General features: G+C 49.0%; 1 non-coding gene across 1 annotated transcript; it reads right to left on the bottom strand.

Annotated features, from left to right (window-relative positions):
* Nucleotides 1-342: 342 nt before the first annotated feature.
* TRNAC-GCA (transfer RNA cysteine (anticodon GCA)) lies at nt 343-414 on the bottom strand. The gene has a single exon. It is a non-coding gene; the product is annotated as a tRNA-Cys (tRNA).
* Nucleotides 415-6,259: the final 5,845 nt, after the last annotated feature.

Genomic DNA, 6,259 nt, shown 5'->3' with positions numbered 1-6,259 from the left:
TCTCACTCCAGAATCCTGCACCTGCTGCCCTCGGTGTCCCTCGGATCCAGGTTATACGGTAGAGTGAAAAGGCGCATGGCAAAACCTTTCGAGAGTGAGGTGCCTTTTACCTATCCATACATGTTACAAGTTTGCAATAATGAAACCGGTATAGAACTGAAGAAATGCAGAAAACACGCGCATTTAATCTTAGACAAAGAGTCACAAATGTTAAGTTTGAATCTACCTCGCGTTCCTGTGAAACGTGAATTGAAAAATAGGCTAAGTAATTATAAAATGTCCCTTTTGAAAGCAACGAATTTGTATTTAAAATAATGTTTTGCAAATAATGTTTTCCAAAAGAGGGGACACCCGGATTTGAACCGGGGACCTCTTGATCTGCAGTCAAATGCTCTACCACTGAGCTATATCCCCATCCATATTTATGAGAGTTGCACAAACGTCACTAACTATGTCCTGTCCCTGATGAGCCCTAGAGATTTTATTTGCTGACGTGCAACGAACTTAATGTTCCAGTTTTGTGTCGGAGCAAAAAGCCTTACGTTAAATTTACTTTGTTTTATTTATAAAGCCTAACACGCCGCTAAAATGTCGAAAGGGAGTGTGGTGAGAGTGGTATGTTACCCCCTGCCCCACAAATACTCCAGTGGAGGCGATGAGTTCTAGCCATTGGCAACTGAAGTTGATGATGAGGGGCGCGGGAGGCCGGTGCAGGAGCGCCCCTCCCCAGACACCTTCACCCCACCAGAGAACCAAGTCCCCTCCGCAGGTACAGGTGGGCTCGGCTGAGTACATGATGAGGGGGTGTCAGAGCCGCACCGCAGAACCGGGGGCCGGGGAGGAAGACTCCTGGGGGCGGGGGTGAGGGGCATAAGAAGGGGCATCGTGGAAGGAGATCGCATCTGTCACTTCACCCTTTACGGCAGCAGGGGGCGCTGCAGGGTAATACGCCATCAGAAGTAGAAAATAACCAGGGGCCCACTGTTATCCACCCCCAGTGGGCGGGGAGGGGGCACTGTCCAAGGGAAGGAAAAGAGGATTTACACATTGAAAAAGAGTGAATGAACTCGGGTCGGAAAAATCTTATCTTTAGAGGGAAATAGAGGACTCCTTCGGATGAGCTCACAGCGAGGAACACATGGGCCAGTTCTTCAACAGAAGACCACTTCAACGACCACCAGGGGTCCAAGGCGAATGCCCTGAGTTCCGGAAGGGTTGTTAGAGATACAATAATTGTAGTGATAGGTGTATTGTTGCCCCTTCGGAAGAAATATGGACATATTGTACTTGTAATTGCATTTATATAGCGCTTGTTACTCCTGACGAGGCGTTGAAGCGCTTTACACCAGGCAGCACTCTGCTCCGGAATCCAGGGTTGGTGGTTAGTTCAGTGTAACTGGGATTAGTCTTGTGCGCTCAAACAAACCCTTCCATGCGGTCACTCCAGTCTCTTTATGGTGGACTAAATGAACAGGGGTTAGTTGTGATCAGAGGCGCAACTAGAGCGAAATTTCGGGGAGGGCTACTAAAAATTTCAGGGGGGGCTAATTATTCCAGCAATAGGCAGAGTGGAGATGAAGGGGTGAAAAAAACAACAAAGCCTCACAGCAAAGCCTCGTTAACGCGTAAATGGTCCTTAAAAGACCCGTGAAGTGCTCGGGTGCGGCTGTGTGTGCGCCCAGGAAGCTGCCTCAGCTGGACTGACACACACGGGGTGGGGGCGGCTGGAGCCCTTTGAGCCCAATGGGCGTTGCGCGTCTGGGGGTGATCATTGTCATCATATGGGGAGACCAGAGAGACAGCCAGAGAGCGTGCAAGTGTGCAACAGCGGGCACTGCCAGAGCTCTCTCCACTGGCTCTGACAAGGTCCAGGGGCACAACTAGACCAGAATTTGGGGGGGGGGGGGGGCGGCTAACACTCCCAGCCAGGGCTGGCCCTAGCACTATTCGCACACATTACAACAGTCTTTTTTGGGGCCCCCTCCCCGTTTCCTCTCTCTCCATGATTTCCCTCAGTACCACTCGCCAACAATGCACCTCATCTCTCTATAGCACCTTTCTGACAAAACATTTCATTTTTTTATAACGCTACTCATAGTTTACTCACACTCAGTTCTGTGATCTGCATGGTACACATTCTTTATAGCAGACACATTAACCCTCTGCACTGTGTTGGTGGCAGGAGTGCCCATGTGAGAGGCATGGCGAGCGATGGAACAGTGTGAGAGTAGGGTAAGAGGAGTGGCTACAGGGTGAGTGAGGTGACAATATGAATTTGGGTGCAGATGTAAGTGCAGAGTGGGACGAATGAATGCATGTTTAGTGATGGGCTTGTTTGAGTGAGATTACAGACTGAGCAGTGAGGGGGACAGGTGAGTGAAGTGTCACATGAGTGCGGGTGAGTAGTGTGCTCGTGTGACTGCAAGGTGAGTTACAGGGTGAAGAGCGCAAGTGCATTGTGAGTGCAGAGAGATCGCTGAGTGAAGGGTGAGCGGGTGAATGGTGTGAGTGCATGGTGATCCGTGTGAGTGCGTTGTGATCGCTGTGAGTGCAGGGTGAGCGTGAAAGTAAAGGGTGAGAATGAGGAATGAGTTGTCTGAATGCTAAGTGCATTCCCAGGCACTTGAAGTAACTCAGCATGCTATTGACGGCGGCATAGGATTTCAGATATAAGTTAAACTACTGCTATTATGCAGGGCTTTAAGTGGGATGAAAAAACTGAGGGTCTCTCAAAGGGGCATGAGCGATATGATTAAGGGTGTGGCTTAAAACATTTATGCAAAAAATCTATGCTCAGCATAATGTGCCGCCCAACTGGTATTTCGCTGCTTCTGTTATTGCCTCTAAATAAGTAACATTACATCTACAACAAGCAAGGACGATTGGCTTTGTCAAAGGTTGTTAGTTGCATAAGATAAATATACTACATGCATACATACATACAATTTTGGCTTCGTTGTATATAACATTGAAAATGCTCTAGTTCTTGCGGAAAAGGTTGTGGCGTAATGGCTAGAGCTGCCAACTTTGAGGCTGAGGAAGCATGTTTGAGTCTCAGCGTCGGCTCAACATCCTGTGTTTCTGGGCAAATCACTTAATCGTCCGTGCCTACCAAAAAAAAAAAAATGAAGATGTCCTTATTGGTGCTCTTGTAAAGCACTTCAAGTTTAGCAATACAGAACTGCAAAAAAATAAAACTTCCATCAAAACAGTGAACTGATGCAGAGATAAGTTTTTTTTTTCTATTCTGAGTGTGAGGGTGAAAATGGAGAGCCTGAGAGGGACATGCCTGCTTTTACGAATTGCCGGTGCTCAGCACCGGCAGGACCCAGCCCACTTAAAGCCCTACTATTATGGCATTAATCAGGGATCGAGGGTGGAGAAAATAATTAATGTGCTGATCCTGCAACAAACTTCCGGTCTTATGATTAGGGCTGCCAGCTCATTATTTAATGTCCCAGACGGTACAAAAATAAGCAGTCACCTAAAGCCATATTTTCAGCACTTATCTGTGCATACTTCGAACAGAAAATATAAATAGAAAGCACTTTTAATTGTGTTGTACGGTTGTCTGAATGATCCATGACTGATAATTAAAGGGAACAAAGACAGAGAAGTCACATTACAAATGAATACATACTTTTTTTTATTTATAACCCTATTTAGGTGGCGATTACGATCCGGTAAAAAAATTTCCCGTACGACTCGTATCCGGTCTTTTTACCGTACGAATCGTACAAGTACCGTACAAACTGCCAATTACGATTCACATGGGAAAAAGTCCATACGAATCGCATTGGGAATTATTCCCCACACGTCCTCGGGTCGGAAAATGTGTCCGACACGTCCACGGACGATTTACCGTACAAATGTGAAAAGTGAAGTCCGACCGCGGAATTACGATCCATCCCATGCGTCCGATGTTACAACCGTATGGAAAAAACACCGTCCGCACCGAACTCCCATAGCAACCATGGAGACATGTGCCCGCATACGCGCCCAACACTCCCCCCAGCCCTCCCCCCAGCCCTCCTATGTACGAGTCGAATCCCCCCCTCCCGGCCCCCGTATGTACGTGCCGACCCCCCCAGCCCCCGTACGTTCGAGTCGTACCCCCACCCATGTATGTACACCCGTGTACGAGCCGTACCCCCACCCGTGTATGTACACCCGTGTACGTGTCGTACCCCCTGTGTATGTACACCCGTGTACGAGTCGAACCCCCCGTGTATGTACACCCGTGTATGTTCGAGTCGTACCCCCACCCGTGTATGTATGGTGCGTACCCCCAGCACGTACCGTACATACACGGGTGGGGGTACGACTCGAACGTACACGGGTGTACATACACGGGGGTTCGACTCGTACACGGGTGTACATACACGGGGGGTACGACACGTACACGGGTGTATATACATGGGCGGTACGACACGTACACGGGTGTACATACACGGGGGGTACGACACGTACACGGGTGTACATACACGGGGGTACGACACGTACACGGGTGTACATACACGGGGGTACGACACGTACACGGGGGGTACGACACGTACACGGGTGTACATACACGGGGGTACGACTCAAACGTACGGGGGCTGGGGGGGTCGGCACGTACATACGGGGGCTGGGGGGGTACGACTTGAACGTACGGGGGCTGGGGGGGGTCGGCGCATACATACGGGGGCTGGGGGGGTTCGGCGCGTACCGGGCCACCTACTCTGGTCGTTTCACGCCGTACTTCGCTTTTCCGGCACTTTTTGGGTGCCGTGAAAATATTGCCGTCCGGACTGCTGTCGGTTCGAATCGTACTTCCTGGGTCGTGAAACGCTGCCTGAAAGCATCCCGACGTCACGTCGCAGCATTCCCGGATCACATTGGTACGTATAATTTCGTCGGTCGGTGTTTTTTACGATTCGTACGGAAATGGTGTTTCCGTGCGAATCGTAATTCCATGTTTGTAAAGTTTTACAACCGGGTACGAGTCGGACGGAGAAAACGCTCCGACCGACGGTTCGTACCCAGTTTTTACCGGATCGTAATCGGCACCTTAGTGTCAAGATGGGGTCTTTGCAGGCTCTTTAACCAACACATGGCTGGCATTTTTCTTTTGGCAACCCTACTTTATATTCCTTTTCATGAAATGCATTCACACACTACGGCAGTAAATGTAAAATACAAATGTAAGGGATAGGCAGAGTGGGGGGCCCCAGGGGGTACTGGAACCAGAAAAAAAACTAAGCCTCTGTAACCAGTTTACAAAGGTAAGTAAATAGGCAAATGGTCTTTAAAGAAGTGTGAAAAACTCGGGCGTGCCTGAGATAAGACCCAAGACACTGCCCAGCCGAGCCCACAGTAGCTCGAGCTGCAGCAGACCGGACTGAAACACATGACGCAGGGGGGGGGGGGGGGAGGGCTGAAGCCCTTTTAGCCCTATAGGCATTGTGTGCCTGACAAGGAGACTGGTCCCGAATTGAAGGAGAGAATTGTCAGGCCGCCTGCTATCGTGCCTGCTGTACTGCAGTTACTGTATTCCAAGTAAAAAATCCAAACAGGGGTGTGGGGAGGGGCGAAGGGGGTGTTTGGGGTGTTAGACACCTCCAATAAATGCTTCTTCTGATAAATTGTGGGGTGCAGGTGCTTTCAATTGGGTATGATGAGGTGTCCTTCGGACTACACTAGGAAGTTTTACATACACAGACAACACAAACACAATCTGTCTCTCTCTGTTTTGAAAGTCTTCAAAAATGGTGGTTAATTTACAAAATATTGTGTTTTCTCTCACTTAGTACTCATAGCAGTCTCCCTTTGCACTGCCCTGTGAGACCCTCGCGGGTGAGTAGCGCGCTCTATAAATGTTTTGATTGATTGATTTAGCCTCTCTCTTTAGTCCTGCTTGTCGTATAATGTATTTTAACATTGTATGCCAATGCGATTGTAGGAAAATCTGAAGTTCACCCCAATCTGACAGACCAGACTACAGCCCTGAGCACCAGACAAGACAAATGATGGAGTCTGAGCTGCCGTGTGGTGCAGCCTGCAGCCCCTGCAGAGGGCAGTCGTTAGCAGGGGGACATGATGTTTCTCTAATCTCAGGAAGCCCTGGGCCACCTTTCAATGGAACCTATGTGTGATCAGAAATCAAGTTTAAAGTGGTGCTTCCTGAGCTCCCACGTTTTTTGTTTACATTGTGTGACATTTACAGCTTCTCAGTGCATTTATGTGTGAGATTTCCTGCCTTATGAGTGACACTTTGAGT

This window comes from Triturus cristatus, chromosome 4_1 (assembly GCF_964204655.1).
Source record: "Triturus cristatus chromosome 4_1, aTriCri1.1, whole genome shotgun sequence".
NCBI classification, from domain to species: domain Eukaryota; kingdom Metazoa; phylum Chordata; class Amphibia; order Caudata; family Salamandridae; genus Triturus; species Triturus cristatus.
The sequence above is the reverse complement of the archived record's forward strand: the minus strand, read 5'-3'. Positions and strand labels throughout refer to the sequence as shown.